Source organism: Gouania willdenowi, chromosome 9 (genome assembly GCF_900634775.1).
Source record: "Gouania willdenowi chromosome 9, fGouWil2.1, whole genome shotgun sequence".
NCBI lineage: Eukaryota > Metazoa > Chordata > Actinopteri > Blenniiformes > Gobiesocidae > Gouania > Gouania willdenowi.
This window is the reverse complement of record NC_041052.1, coordinates 36,152,418-36,169,200: the sequence shown is the minus strand read 5'-3', so window position 1 is coordinate 36,169,200 and position 16,783 is coordinate 36,152,418. Positions and strand designations below refer to the sequence as shown.

Genomic DNA, 16,783 nt, shown 5'->3' with positions numbered 1-16,783 from the left:
CTCAAGAATTTCTAGCGACCCTAAAGACATTTTTTCTACAGAATTATTTCTTGATCATGTTTATACTGTATTGGGTCAATGTCGTGATGCCTAAACATTCTCCCCAACTGCATTTATTTTAGTTAGAAAAGGTTTAAATGCATAAAAACATACCAAATATGTAGTAACTATATATGCGCTCACTGTTTTTTCTTACTAAATTTATTCTGTTATTCAGTGTCAAAATATCATGTGGCGTAGCTGTCTGGCCATGACTGCTGTTTTGAAAAAAACTTTAAAATTACTATTTTCTGCCATATTTTAGTTATATTGAAGTCCTTTATAAGATTTCAAAAATATTTCTATTTTTATTTCCATCACAATATTCATGCAAACCTTGCCCGATGATGCCCATTTTGTAAAATATCATGTGGTTAAATCCTTATACGTCATTGACTAAATACAGCCAGGATTAGTAACAAGTTGTGCCAGCTCAGATATTTTAAACTGCATTTATTATGAACAAGTTTTATATTTTGCTAAGAAAAAGTATAGAATACAGTTGTTTAAGAATGTGTTGTTTTAATCTAAAAAAGAATAATTCAAAAATGTATTTCTAATCAGTAATTCTTTTTTTTTAATTTTTTTTTTTCAATTACTAAACATTCCAGGCGACCCCATTTAAACTCCAGGAGACCCCACATGGTGTCCCGACCCTAAAAAGACTATTAGGATGTGTAATTTTATTTAGATGCGTATAGTTAATAAATAGACACCTAATAACTGTGACCGCTTTGAATTAATTACAAAAACAAATCAAGTGCTATTAACTGTCGCTCAATGATAACTGAGCTGAGGCAATGATGTGAGAAGAAAGTGCTGCTTCCGTTTCCCAGCAGCCGTAGTCTAATTGGTTGTTAGCGTCGTCATTCAAACGTATTTGTCCAATCGGAGCAAGCTGAAGCTGAGAGGGGCGGGGCTAGAGTGGCAGAGCGGGCGGAGCTCAGAGAGCAGGTTGTGTCAGCGCACAGCGGTGGAGGGAGCAGCCAGTGGGGAAGCGAGTCGGGCTTTTCTTACACCGTTTGGCTTTCAGGAATACTTATTTACATCTCTGGAGGTAGGTTGCAGTTTTTGTGGACACTTTGGCTTTCTGTCCGATTTCTATTGACTTTTTAATCGCGCCGTTGCTGGTTTTCTTTAGCCGAACAGCAGCAGTCAGACAGGAAAGTGCCTGCGCTAGCTAAAAATGAATAAACGTGAGCAGCCTTTTCAAAACCGGCTTCGGAATTTAAACACTCTTTATGAAAGGTTTCACACCTATAACTGTATGGTGGTTGTCCTCAATGAAGGTTTATTGGTTCTTCGGTTGTCGAGTGAGGTTTATGAGTGATTGTTGAAGTGAAATGTTGTGGTATTGAGCAGGGTGGGGTACCAGGAAAACTTCTCTTTCATGGATCCACACAGACCGAGGTGCGAGCTGCTCAAAGCCGCGCCCTGCCCCTTGGCACCCGGCTTAGGCCCTAATATGGTCCCCTATACCCGGACAAACTGCTTCAAACCTCTGAAAACCGTTTCTTCTCTTCACATTCAAAGCGTGCCAATGGGCCCCATTGATTTATATCCACAATGCACAGCTTCCGTCCAGATGCTCGGCCCATACTTGACCCAAATGTTACAGAAGGTTGATGGAAAGGGGTCAGTGTGGGAAGGTGCTCGCTGCTTTGGTGGGTGAACCCTCATGTCAGATTTAAACTCCACTTCCTGGATCATAACACGTGGAACACGGATGAAATCATGCAGTGTTGAAGTCATGGCGGTGAGACCTAAAATGACAAGTCCGTGCACCTGATGATGGCTCATTAACCTGTTGTACTTACTATGTATCTGTGAGTTGTTCAATGAAAGCTAAAAGCAAGCTTACTACTGGCATTACCATGAACCGGGTTAGGGGGTCACTAAAGGCCCAGTTAAGTCTCAAGTGAGCCAAACCAGAAAAATACTAGGACTGGGAGATACATCGAGATTCCAAATATATCAAGTTCTCTATTTAAAGTTAAAATATAGTCTATATCGATATATATTGTATAGCTTATTTTGCATTAAAATACTTATTTTAGGAGTCACTGCTTTTGCTACTTTTCAGTACAGCATTTATAAATCAAAGTGTCTATAGTTCCCGACCTCAGAGAAACTTGACTATAATCCTGCTTGAAAGCCTCCTACAGGTGCATGCGCACTAATAGCGTAGTAATTATTTACATGTATACGTACAATATTTTGCTACTTTAAATTTTCCTACTATGATAAACCCTAATTCTAACCGGGAACCCTAACCCTAAAAATTACCTTTTTTCAAAATGACGGACGCTCATGCGCAGTTCGCCAGGTGCTATAGCCAGAAGGACACGGGTCCGGCAGTGACGGAACTACCGGCATTTGGCTAACTGCACATGCGGACGCATGTGCGCACAGGAAGTTCCGGGACTATAGTCAGGTTTGTCTGAGGTCTGGGTCCGGACCAATAGCAACAGCCTTTATTAATTGGCAGTGGCTATATGTCCTTAGCTGTATCAATATACCAACATTCTATTCGTACGTAGTGCCCCTCATTGGCCAGTTTAAGTCACGTGATTAAGACGCTACGTACTTGTACTTCTGTTTTCTATTAATACGTAGATTCCTAAACTACATTACGGATAGGGATGTAACGATTAATTGTAAGGCAGTTAAAAATCGATTCATAGGTATCATGGTTCATATCAATACTGTGAAAATTGAATCGCAGTACTTTTTTAAACAGCAGAGGGTGCTATCTATTTATCCTTATCTTGTCCAGAATCCTAGGTGGCGGGTGGAATCTCCTCCTACTCTCTTTCTGGCCGCCTTCTACTCTTAAACATGTTCATAAATGATTCCTTACCCTTTTAGCACAAAAAGAATATCTGTAATATTACGTGAATATCTGTAAAAGTCACGTTTTTCTATTAGCTCTGTCTGCTAGCGCATAACATCTCTTCTTCACTGCAAGAATATCTGCATGCCAACCGACCACTGGGTTACCAGCGCCCTCTGCTGCTCCAAACAAATATCTGATGTAAATACAGTGCAATGACTCTTTTTTTTTTTAAAGTCCAATTGTTAAGGCACAAAATAAATTTTCAGTTTATTATGCAGTTTTGCATTGTTTACTGTAGAACCAGAATTTTAATTAATAGGCTTCTTCTTCATTTGTATTATTCCTTTATTTCATTCAAGATTTATTTTTAGTTAAATTGCATTGTTTTGAATAGTTTATCAAGGGATTCTTTTGACAATGAAAAATAAAAGGAAAATAGTACAGTATTTTCTAGTTTTTTCCCAAAAAAAATAAAGGAATATTTTTCAGTTATCATTTGTCTACTGTCCCATTTTGTAAAATAAATCGTGAGAGAATCGTATCGTGAACCCAGTACCGTGAATCGAATTGTATCGGGAGTTGAGTGAATCGTTACATCCCTAGTTACGGACTTGCTATGCATTTTTTAATTGTTGTGATATTCATATGTAATGTCCCTCATTGGCCAGTACTGTTTGCTATTAATTCGTAGATTCCTAAACTACATTACGGACTAACTAATCTTAAACGATTACCGTACGTATAGCCAATTTATTAATTAACTTTTTTTTTAATTTAGCACACATTAAAAAAATCGTTAAAATTGCAAGGAGGGAACAAAGGTCTTTCGTAAGAGCTCCACCCCTTTCATGAAACACAAACAATTTAGAATAAGGGTTAACAAATAAAGATCTTGAAAAATCTTTAGATTATATATAGTGAAAAATAATATATATACAAACCTAAAACAAATATACACACACATATACACATGTGGATACAAATATACACATTACAGGTGGATTGTAATCATGGTGGCATAGAGTAAAGAGAGGGCATGAAGTAAAGCAGTTAGATGGGTTTCTAAGTGTTTCCTATTATGCAGCTGTTTGTGAATAATTGTCTCTTTGGCATTTTGCATCAGCATTTTTAACCCAGAATTATCTTTCTGATAAGAACTTATTTGAATTGAAATGATTGAGATTTATATTATGAGATTAATCAGCATTTTGAGAAAAAATATCAAGCTATGAGTTTAGGTCCATATCGCCCAGCCCTAATAAATACTCTATTATTCCCTATTTTTAACACTTCCACATGTTATCAACTGTATATACTAGGGGTGCACTGATTGCAATTTTCTGGCCGATCACCGATTTTACAAAAAAAATAAAAAATTTTTTTTTAGAAGCCTGACTGGCCGATATCGATTTTGGCAGATCCCGATTTTTTTCATAACTGACACATTGAATGTTCCAATCTTATTTTATTGTAAAACATTGAACAATACATGTTATTTAAAATATAAATTGCTGTTCAAAATATTAAATTATATCAGTCCTTTAGTCTTTAATTTTTCACATTTTAAAAACTAAATAAACGTGTCCAACAGGTTACATGCAGACCTGTTTGGAGCTCTTTGACTAAAATAAAGTGCACAGCAATATTTTGGTTTTACAAATAAAGAAAATCACAGGGTTTGGGGTAGGTGATAAAATAATAATCTACAGGACAAATTAACAAAACATCTTAAACTCCCAATTAAGTGTCCTGAGTTTTAAGTTTCCTTGTAGAGCAAAAAATAAAGTGTCCAAATGTAGCAGCTTTGTGGATATTTAAATGTAAAAAATATTATTCTAAAAATAACTTGCAACAGCTGACAGGACAAAAGCTACAAGTCAAACATTCTACAGAAATAATAAAGTGCATCATGTGTAACATTTTCACAAGTCAAAGGGTAATAACAGAAATAACATGACACAGGTTAGTTGTTCTCACACTTATTATAGTCATTTATACATTAGTGGAAGGTTTTTATTCAAATTCAAAGCTGTGAACGCAATCATTTTCTTCGTGGTAACTTTGCTCTTTTCACTGATAAGCGAGCCCCTGGCTCTGTTTACTGCTAACCGTAGCTTTAGCATTAGCTTGATTACTAGCTTTAAATGCTGCACACTGAGCGGTGTGGGGATTTCTGAAATGGTGAATGAGGTAATGTTTTGTTTGCAGCTCCACCAAGGCTTATTTCCACGTTACAAAATTGCAACCATTTGCTCTCTTTTTTTTTGTGTAAAACTGTCGACATGCTAAGCTAACCATGTCGTTGTTATCCTGTGTATCAGAGGCATGCGTAGTATGCACATGCACACATGAGTTGGTGGGCGGGTCTGCCAGTCAACTCAAATCAGAAGGGGACAGTGGCTGACTTTATGACCCACTTTAAGATGTTAGCAGAGGTAGAAAAGATCGGCGAAAAAGATTTCATATGTAAGGATCGGCCAAACGCCGATCCCCCGAAATCGACACCGATTGGTCAGCTGGCCGATTGATCGGTGCATCCTTAGTTTTTAATGTAATTTTATTTTACTTTGAGCTAAATTGGATGCTCTGTCTGGCTGGATTTGGCCTACAGGACTTGTTTGACACCAGTCACCTGTGTGAATGATAATCCAGAATGAAGTCCAGTTTTCCTTACTAAGTTTTAGGGATGTAAAGATAAACCGGTTTTTCAATAACCGCAAATATTTTCAGCCGCGGTAGGTTAACCACGGGGGTTTTAGATCCCACGGTATACTGCAGATATGTCTGGTGTTGCGGGATTCGTGAGGCGGAGCACTCTCCAGTCTATGGTCAGAGCGCAGCACTGCACAGAGGTGTATGTCAGCGGGGAGAGCGCATCCACTCACCTCTGAATGATGGCAGAACACGGAGTAGCACTCCCGGCATTGCATCCACCGAATAAACTAATAAAGTCGGCAGTGTGGGAGTATTTTGGATATCCTAAAGACAACCAGGGTGCAGTAAGAGCCGACAGGTATACAATATGCAAAACATGTCGGAGAAAAGTTGCTGCCAAAGGCGTTAATGCGGTGAATATGATACAACATCTTCGAGACAATCATCCCTCCCAGTTTGTCCACATAAAGGTACAAAAAGTGTAAATCCACTCCACTGATGAAAGTTTCTAGAAAGTTTTGCGATTTACAAGGCTCTTGTGAAGCCAAAGTGAAAGTCGCTACATGCTGGGTAAACAAAGCACGCTCTGGCTGATATAATAATATAAAACCGATGCATTATTTTTTATTAATAACCATATAAAGGAAAATGGAGAGTTTAGTTTTAATAACAAATTACATTTTACAGTAAATAGTATTATTACTTTTGCTAAATAATAATACAATAATTGTTCTCATGTTTACATGTTAAATCACCAATTTGTGTATGTTAATATTTTATGGTGGTATTTATTTCGTTATTGTTTGCTAATTAGTGATTATTTAATACATTTAAAACTTTATTTATTTTGTTCCAAAGGTTTTGTTCCCAGGTCTAGTGTTAATGAAGCATTTTGAAAAAAGGCAAAAAAAAATCCATACATCTCTTTTTTTGCCTCACAGTAATCGTAATTCAAAAAAATATAATTGTTACATCCCTACTAAGTTTACAAGAACACTCATCTCACTACTTAAAGAGGTCCCATGTCATGCTATTTTTCACCCATCTCCATTTGTTCTAAGAACCCCAAAAACATAAATCTGAGGTGTATTTCCCCAAACTCGCCTGTTATCCAGAGTTTTAGCCTCTGAAAAGTCACTTTCTGAGCAACTCTACACAAACAGGCTGATTTGCGGTCTACTTATGCATATTCATGAGTGAGCGTATCTATAGACGAAACACTGATTCCTCCTCCCCGCACGACGAAGTAGGGCCAGAGGACGGCCCGTCCTCCTCCCACCACGTAGCCGTGCTCTTGCTGCTCTATAAACACGAGACGTAGCGTGGGGGTTCGGCATGTGCCTGTACATACATAGACTGTAGAAAATACATACATAGCACTGTGCGAATAATTCTGAAATGCTCACCTTCGTGGGTGTGTCCGTTTACATGTCGATCATGGCAGAGAGCTTCCTGGACGTGCGGCTTCTCCAGCTCAGTGCTGCGTCAGATTCGTCATCAAATTGGAGCAAGGTGTTTGGGCTCGCGCTGCAGTAAGAAAGGAGGGACGTTTGAGGGAATCAATGAAAAAACACTTTGGGCATGTGTATGAAGCCCAAATAGCACTTTGATTATGTTTAAAGCACAGAAAAGTTAGCTTAACAAGGGCCCTTTGAGGGCAAAGCTAAAGGAAATAGTGATCAGTCAAAATGCCAAATTAAAAACAATCTTACTTCATGATGATTCAATAGTTCAACCTTCTGTTGAATAGCTTCAGTTATGACTTAGAGATGATCTGTGTAACTAAACATAATGATTCTGTTAGCCAGCACAGACTCAACCTCTCATTGTTGACAATAGAATGTACTGAATAGTGCCTTGGTGACAAAAGGGTAGCATGACTTACACATTTGGTCTGTGTCTTGGACGATGTTACTCAGCTCCAAAATGCAATGCTCATGTGTGGGGTGAATCTTTCGGATTAGCAATAGGACTGCTGTGTTTAGGTTAGTTTACCACCCCAGACACCTAGTGCCTGTACTACAAAGCTGGATTTCCTCTTGTCGCGCTGACTTCAGGGAATTATTCCGTGTGTCCTGTACCATACACTGGATAACTTCTTACTGTGGTAAATCTCCATTGTAATTTAGGCTGAACTCTTAACTTGGTTGGGAGTAGGTTAAGTGCTGGATAAGATTGAAGCCATCATAAAGTCCCGCCTCTTGACCAACACGTTGCTTTGTGGATCAGATGGCGGCAGGAGAGAGAGAATATCTAGGCATCGATGCAATGCTTTCATTTACCTGATGACATCCGATAGGAAACATAGATTTTTATCTGATGGACTGACCTACAGTAGTCAGCTGATAAAGTCTGCGTGTGTCGGGCACTTTTAGACCAATATATTCATTAATTTATTTGTAGTACAGGACCATAAACCTGTGCTTGTTGTGCAGCAGTTCAATCTCCTAAGAAGCCTTCCTTATTGTAAGATGATCTCAAAGAGGAAGTGGAGTTGGAGGAAGTTGGTCAAAGCATAGGATATGGAGTGTTGATTCCCAATCCAACCCTCTTTAGAAAAGCCTGAGGTGAGCTGCTGTGGATTTACTTTTTTTTTTTTTTTTTTTACCCAGCATCAGTTTTAAGGACTTAAATGATTGATTTTCCCTTCTACATGAAGCTTCCATATTATGTAATTGTTCTGTAAAAACAGTGTCTTCTTTATAATGTATCTCTGTAGATCAGCAAGTTTCTATTTACAGATTTTCCAGATACAGATTGTGGCTTTTGCATAATTCTTTGTATCTCTTTTGAGAAAAAAAAACAAAACAAAAAAACCTTGTTAATCAATAAAACACTTATCAAAGCTCTTCTTCTTGTTTGAATTACAAAAAGTTTCTGTTGGTTGTTCATAAATAAAATTGTGATTTACTTAGTTTTTTATCATATTGATTTGTATGGTAACTGCTCCAGCAGGTGCACAAACAGTTAGCATATCTTATAGCGACCTGTCCACCCACCAAGAACATCTGCTGAAATGGAGCAGTGGTTTGTGCATTAGTTTTGGGGGAGGGGGAAGTAGATTTTCAAGAAGAGGAAAGGAAATGCATTGCACTCCCAGGCAGTGTTATTCAGAATATATATATATTTTTTTATCTGACTTAGTATCAGTATCTGACTTTAGAAATCTATGGTGTGCATTGTCCTATTGCACTTATAGACTTTGTGCTTCTGCTGTTGACTAATCTGCCTTCAGAATTGCTGCAGAGACCAATGTAACAGCACAGACTCATAAAACTAATCGTTTCATGTTGTGACTAATTTTATTGGCTGTAGACGGGACCCACTCAAACTTTATGTTCTAGTGTTGGCGCCATGGTTGGGGGTCAATAATAATTGTAATAGCGTAATTGATAATCAAATACAATTAATGTGGTGTTGGTGTAATTTTAAAATCTGTAGCTGTCATTATCATAATTAATTTCTAATTGAGTTAAGTTAATTGACTTTGCAATTGCCATTAAAATTCTATAATATTTATCAAATATAATTTAGCGCAAAACTAGGGAACCATGTTACAGTTCTATGCACAGTTCTACACATATGTAGTTACCAATTATTAAAATGTGTTTCATGTCAAGCTTTCCAACATTTTACCATTTATATAAATAAATAAAAATTGAGGGGTATACTGACACAAAAAAAGCTCAGTTGCCCACACCAAAAATATTAAAATCTATATTTTTATTGATTAGGAAGCTGAACAAGGTAACTAATAGATAGGAAAGAAATTACATAATAGATATACGTTTTTAGTGTTTTTTACAGCTGATTTAGAAACCGTTGACATAAGAGATTAGGGGTGGGAACCTCTGGGTACCTCGTGATACGATGCGCGATACAAAGCTCACGATAACGATTATCTCACGATATGACGATACTGCGATTATCGATATATTGGTCAGAAATCAATCTACTATAATCTATGACATAACAAGAAAAAAAAAAAGATTAGGTGAAAAAATACAATTTTTATTTGATCTCTGAAAGACAATACTGTAAATTGGAAAAGTGTCCTATGAACAGTGACACTTTTTTAGTGCAACATTTCTGTAAATAAGTGTCAACATACCAATGTAAATGAATAATTATCTCCAATAGTGCTTTCTGTAAACAAAAAATAGGGTCTTTCTTACCAGTGACACCATTATAGTGCAATATTCCAGTAAACAAAATATTGGTTCCTTCAACAAACAGTGACAAAATTTCTGTGAAGACCTACCTGCACACTTTAGTCAAAAAGCAGAAAAGGTTTGGGAAAAAAAACGATATTTAGTGCGAGCTTATCAATAATCAATCGTGCGAAAAAATATTGTGATATATCGTCACACTCCTATAAGAGACGCTAACACAAGAGGAAGGTAAACTTTTATTAGGTTATTTTTTTTCAGGCTCAGTAATTGTGATTAATTGTAATTGAACTTTAGTAATTGAGAACGTAATTGTTATTGACTTTCTGAGAATAAAAAAACAATTGCAATTTAATTATAGTTGAAAAAATGCTGTATTTGAATTGTAGTTGAACATGGGTTATTGAAAATTTAATTGGAACTAAAAAATGTAATTGACCCCAATCCTAGTTGGTGCAGCAAGTGATAAAGACCTGGATTTGATGATGTTGCTATTGTTTGAGTGATCAGTTTCACTCAGGACCAATGGATGTCTTTTGACTATTGTATTTAAACACAAATGATTAAAAGAAAGGTGTCCAGATCCGATATACAAAACCCTTTGTTCTTTCCTGTATCAATGCTCAGATTGGTTTGATAATGTGACCCTCGGATCAGACAATCACATTTTTGTGGCCCTGCTACAGTAACAGTTGCCCATCCTTAGTGTACACAGTTACTCGTTTACACACCAGCATCCCTAGTATTGGTAGAGTGCCTGAAAATCCCCAAAAATTTTATGAAAAATTGTTGTGTGTTGCGTTCTGGCAGTGTGTACAGTACATTGGTGAGAGCACGGATGGCCTGGTCACTTTGGTTAGAATAGAGGTGGAAAAACAGCTCCTTATCTCATTGTTCCGAAAATCACTGGAATGTAGCTGGATCCTGATTACAATAGTGGTCCGTGGCCTTGCTTAGAGGAAGGGGATTTAGGTGGCGTCTCATTGCGTTCCGTGATAAAAGGCTGGTGATGTGGACAGAGCACTGACACAACGTCACGGTGTTGGTAGTGAGGCCAAGAGCGTGGGAAAAAGAATCAGTAATGGTTGATGACTGTTAGAACTAAAATGTTTAACTTAACAATGTATAGGTTTAGCATTAGCTAAACTAGAGGTCGAACGATATATCGGCCGACCAATATATTGGCCGGCCGATATACGGACTGTTTTTCAAGATCGTTCATCGGCCAAAAAAAAAAGACAATTTTTTTTTTTATTATTTACCATTACCAGCCCTCCATAAAGAAGGGTAAGAAATACTTTATTATAGGGAGGATATAAAAAGAGAGGGCAGTGTTACACCTAGGTGAGGGGGAAGGGAACAGGGAGGAGAGTCTAAAGGTAGGAAATGGAAAGGGTGGGGAAGAGTTGATTATTTTAAAGTGAGAGTGAGATGTGATGTTGTAGTTGTGCATATTGTGATAAGTGTGAAGCTTAGGTATAATGGTGGTGGCTGTTAGTGGTGCAACGGACAAAAAAACCTCGCGGTTCAGATTGTATCACGGTTTTGGATCAGCAGAAAAAAAAGACGAGACAAATAACTTTGCTCTTCATTTATTTTGTAGAACATTTAATGCAACATTTTTCTGCTCATTAAATACAAACGATTTAACTTGAGGTGCCGATCCAATGCTTAAATAACATTTGAATCACATAAAAACAAATTAAAGTGCAATATAAAGCATGATACCTTTGTCCTTGGAGGGTGATTTAGAAACTAGCCTATGCCCCACATCATCAAAAAAGAATGAAAGGAGGAAAAGAGCAGAGTTTATAATTTTTAATTCTTACAATAGTCAAGAATGGCCATCTGAACTAGAGCCGATATTTCTCTCTCTCGATCCGGCAATATTATCGATATGCTCCCGCTAAGTATCGATTTGTTTTGATTTTTTTTTTTTTTTTTAATTCATTCATTTATTTATTTATTTATTTATTTTGAACGGGTATATTTAGTGTTCAATAAATGTGAAGAGTTTTATTAGTGTACTTAATTGAATTTATAATATATACATTTATATCATATGAATGTTTCAGTTGTCTTTTATAGTCAATGTGCTTTAAAATAAAGCATATCAGCTTCCAACGTCAGTTTTAGATATCGATCCCATATTGGTCGACCTCTAAACTAAACTAAACTATTCTCAAGTGAAATACTTTTAAAGTTGTTTTTTTGGGAACCAAAACACAACGACTTAAAAAAAAAGGTCAGACAAATACACATTGTCACATTGTGCCTTATAAACAACCCTTTATAGTAGACGTAATTAGTCAAAATCTGTCTCCAATCAAAGCTGGGCTAGGAAGCTAGCTGGATCTAGGTACACATCTGAGTTTGGCCAATTTCCTCTTCCCATGGCCCCTTTTCAAAGCTTTTTCTTGCCAAAGTGGTGAATTAACAGCTTGTTACTCTTTATTATTCAGATCAACTGATTGGATGAATAGATTTTTTGACGCAGATACCAGATATGTTTTTGATATTATTAGTGGACTTTGAATTAGTTTGCTTCTGTAAGAGCTGTTGAAGACCCTGAAACCTTAGGCTAAGGGCAGGTCGGATTTGGAGATGTCTAGTCATCCTTTAAAGCTCTTTATATCCTATTCATTAGGGCTGCACTGAAATCATTTTCGGCCCAAAATTTTTGGTGGCCGAATTTTTGCTGCATTATTAATGTTTATTACACACAGCAGAAATGAACTGAAACAAGCATGTGCTAAGGTCGGCAGATTTTGTGCGGAGATTGGCTATACTTGCTAAAGCTAGACATTAGACCACCTGTGAAAAATATCATAGAAATTTGTGATATTGTCCCAAAACATGTGGGTGAGTGTTTAGTCAGTGTCATATAGCTATTTTCATTTCAGGAAGTGAACTCTGTCATATTGTCTCACATCAAGTCCTATTTTGTACCAGACTTGACATTTTCAAGGAAAACTGCCTGTAAATTCCTAATATTCTTCCAAAACATGCATGTAAGGGTTTTTTTGTCATTATTGTTATTGCAATTTCCACTTGATTTTGTTTAAAGAAATAATATAATTTTTTAAAAACAATAAGGATATTTCTGTTTCAGGAAGTGAATTTTGTATTTTCTGTCTGTTTTGTGAAAATCAGAGCCCTTATACCCTCCAGCCTCACTAGAAGATGAAGCTATTTTTATCTCATTTTGTTTGTGGATGTGACGTTTGTGGCTAAGCTGCACCTCTCATACGTTTTTTTCATGATTTATGAAACCTTTGTTTTATTTAAAGGGACAGTATGGTACTACTGGTATTTTCTGTTATAGAGCGAGTCTATTTAGGCTTTGTCATAATTCTCCTCTAACTCTTCCACCCCACCCACTTTTATTTCAGCTCATCTAATTTGTCCTTTGGATTTTCATGTTATGTCAGATCTCTCTTAACAAGCACAAGATAAACACGCCACCAGGGGCAGGTTTTTTAATCTTTAGACCAAGTTTGTACAGAGGTATTTGTCTTGAATGCAAATTCTTTCACAGATCATTAATGTATGTTTTGGTATTTGATAGACATTACAGTCAAAATTGAGAGTAAATGACTTTAATTTCAAGAAAAATAGTCGATCACGTTAGATCTGCAGACCTTAAATCAAATTGCCTTTTCTGCTCTACTTGCATGAATGGTACAAGTATTAGAAAACTGTTCTTGAGTCGAAATGGCTGTTGACAGAATTGGGTACTTGACATTTTAATTGGATTCCATGAACATAATTGAATGTGGCAGCTATAGGCAGGATAAACTCAAGGTCTAAAAACATTTGATGTCCGAGGACATCGAGTAAAAAGCAGCTTTTTATGTTGCTCTGTTTGTGCTGTTTGAAGGTTGTTTTTCTTGTTGTTAAAACTCACCAAATAAACAATAGTCTTTTTTTTACCACGTTGACGAGCACTGAGCCCCCACTTAGCAGCTTTTCCTACTGTTTTTGTTAGATAGCTGTTTCGCAGTCTTATGTCAGTGCAAAACAATTTCCTCCTCCTTCAATAGAAAGCAGCAGTGTGGGCTGTGACTGGAGGTAAATCCAAACGGGAAGCTAGCTTAGTGCAGTGGATTCAAAAAGGTGCTTCGAATGTTAAATCTGCTGTTGTTTCCTCCTTATTTTCATGGTGAGTAAAACAAAAACTGTACTTTGTATCTCAAAGTTGTTGAAATTCCTAGACAGAAGTGTCCTTAAAAACATCTGTCAGATGTGAGAGGACTAAAGGAAAACTAGAATCTGTGTCACTCTGGTCCTGTTGGGACTGTGGGCTCTATGCACATCACACTCAACAACCTGGCTCAGGAGGTAACGAGATTCCCCAACAGACACACTTATTTATTTATTTTCAGAATTAAGGTTAAATCAGTGAACTGTGACTCTCAGTGAGTGTGGGTATGTAGGCAGGTTTCTTTTCCCTGAGGAGCATCTCAATATCTGACACATACCTTTGATTAATTATTGAATTATGCATGTGATTTCAATGGCATTATGATTCTATGATTAGGGATGTCTCGGTACAACTTTTTCACTTCCGATACAATACCGATACTGCAGCCTTGATAATTGGCCAATACCGATATCGAACCGATACGATAGCAGCATGAATTGTGCATACTTTTATTACTTATTTTGTAGTAGGGATGCACCGACATGAAAATTTGAGGCCGAAGCCAAATAAAATATAAACGCTTGGCTGAATACCGAATGCGGTTAAGTTTTTCACTTTTTATTTAATAGTGCATAAATAGCCTAGAATACATTTTTAGACATGTTTTTTAAAGAAAGTAAATGTTTATTGAATATTCTGACATTTATTTTGATATTCCAGTAGCCTTTGCTTTTCAAAAAAAGCACAAGTTTTTCATTTATATTATCCCTTCAAATAAAACAATACATGCATTCCAAAAAAAAAATTAAAGTGCATTAAAGGGGAGGTATGATGAAAAAAATCACTTTATAATGGTTTTGCTACAGTGATGTACATCCCTTTAGCCTCATTCAGAGGGCCAAAGTTGAAAAAGTTCTGTTTCCTCTCTTCCTTGTTATTCAGTCAGCTTTAAACGGGCGAGTTGGATTTTGCCCACGTTGGCAGGTGACGTCACCTAACACGCCTCCTAGAATGTGGACTCCTCCCTCTCCAACTATCTAATAGCTAAAGCAACACCGGTTTAATATAGAATATATATTATTAGGGATGTAACGATTCACTCAACTCCCGAGACGATTCGATTCACGATACTGGGTTCACGATACGATTCTCTCACGATTTATTTTACAAAATGGGACTGTAGAAAAATGATGACTGAAAAATATTCCTCTAATTTTTTTGGGAAAAAAAACTATACTGTTTTATTTTTCATTGTCAAAAGAATCTCTTGATAAACTATTCAAAACAATGCAATTTAACTAAAAATAAATCTTGAATGAAATAAAGGAATAATACAAATGAAGAAGCCTATTAATTTAAATTCTGGTTCTATAGTAAATAATGCAAAACTGCACAATAAAAGTGCAACTGAAAATGTATTTTGTGCCTTAACAATTGGACTTAGAAAAAAAACCCATTAATTTCACTGTATTTAGGTCAGATATTTGTTTGGACCAGCAGAGGGTGCTGGTAACCCAGTGGTCGGTTGGCATGCAGATATCTTTCAGTGAAGAAGAGATGCTATGCTAGCAGACAGAGATAATAGAACAACGTGACTTTTACAGATATTCACGTAATATTACAGATATTTTTTGGTGCTAAAGGGGTAAGGAATCATTTATGAACATGTTTAAAAGTAGAAGGCGGCCAGAAAGAAAGTATTAGCAGATTCCACCCGCCGCCAACACTTCTGGATATGAATCGATTTTTAACTGCCTTACGATTAATCATTACGTCCCTATATATTATTCTTTATTGCCATATATGTAAATGCAAATTGCACTACTGGACGCCCAAACTGCACTACTTTTTTCTGCTGCCGATCGTGTTGGGAGTCACTGCTTGGAGCCATGGACCCATTGTTTACACACATCAGCTGTTAGCACTCCATGCTAATGCTACACCAGCCTTTGCAGCGAGACCCGGTGTAGTGTAAGGAGGAAACAATGGGGATGTTTATTGATTCGTGGCTCACAGCGCTAACAACGGACTCTGTTGTGAAATTGGACGCTTCCAACTTTTACGCGGTGACGGACAATGGAGAGCGGTAGGCAAAAGGAGAGGAGAGTCTGGCTGTGTTTTTGTGCGGAAAGAAGTAACTGCTGCTGTTGCTCTGCTCCTGCAGCAACGCGCACACACTTTTCCGACTCAAAATCACTGCGGATTGTTTGATTGCGTCATTGCGTCAGACGCTACTATTCGGCCTTGTTTTTAAATCAATAAACCGAAGGCCGAATGTGGCTTTTTTTTGCAATATTTGTCTGAATATAATCGGTCACCAAGTATTCGGTGCGTCCCTACTTTGTAGTGTGGAATATTAGAAAAGGCTTGATCAAGTGATGTTCCTCAAACAGAGAACAATAGCTAGCAACAGTAGGCATGAGAAAAACTGACCCATTTATTATTAACCAATTGGTTACATACATTTTAACCTTCAATATAATATCTACTGTATTCTACAATTGAATAAATATAATATATTGTATATATCGGAGATTTTAGATCCAATATTCGTTTTCTGGCTGATATCAGACCAATATCCCATATCAATATTGAATCGGGACACCCCTAACTATGATACTGAGAACTAATTTATCAGCTCTGGTTTAACCTGCTGAGGATATTTTTTGTTAAAGAAGCTCCAATATTCAGTTTCAAAATTGACCCATGTGTCAGTTTACAAAATAAAGTTGCTTCTATTCCATCTGCTTTCTCTAACTACATGTCATTACAGGCTATTAAACTTCCTAAAATTATGCCAAACATGCTTAAAGGTGCAGTGGGCAACTCTCAGATCCCTGCCTCCCCCTCCCTCCCCGCTGCTCTTTTGCCCTGCCTCCAAACTTTCCAAAGTCCCTCCCTCAGAGGAGCTAACAAGCTACTGTTAGTCCGACAGCAACA

The 16,783-nt window shown here is 37.1% G+C and overlaps 1 protein-coding gene across 2 annotated transcripts in view; it reads left to right on the top strand.

Moving 5' to 3' along the window:
* Positions 1 to 976: 976 nt before the first annotated feature.
* The window catches only part of coro1ca (coronin, actin binding protein, 1Ca), a 61,998-nt gene continuing 46,191 nt past the window's right edge, over positions 977 to 16,783 (top strand). For both annotated transcript variants that reach the window (XM_028458357.1, XM_028458358.1), the window contains exon 1: positions 977 to 1,096. The gene's annotated coding sequence lies outside the window, so the exon portion shown is untranslated. The remainder of the gene's footprint in view (positions 1,097 to 16,783) is intronic.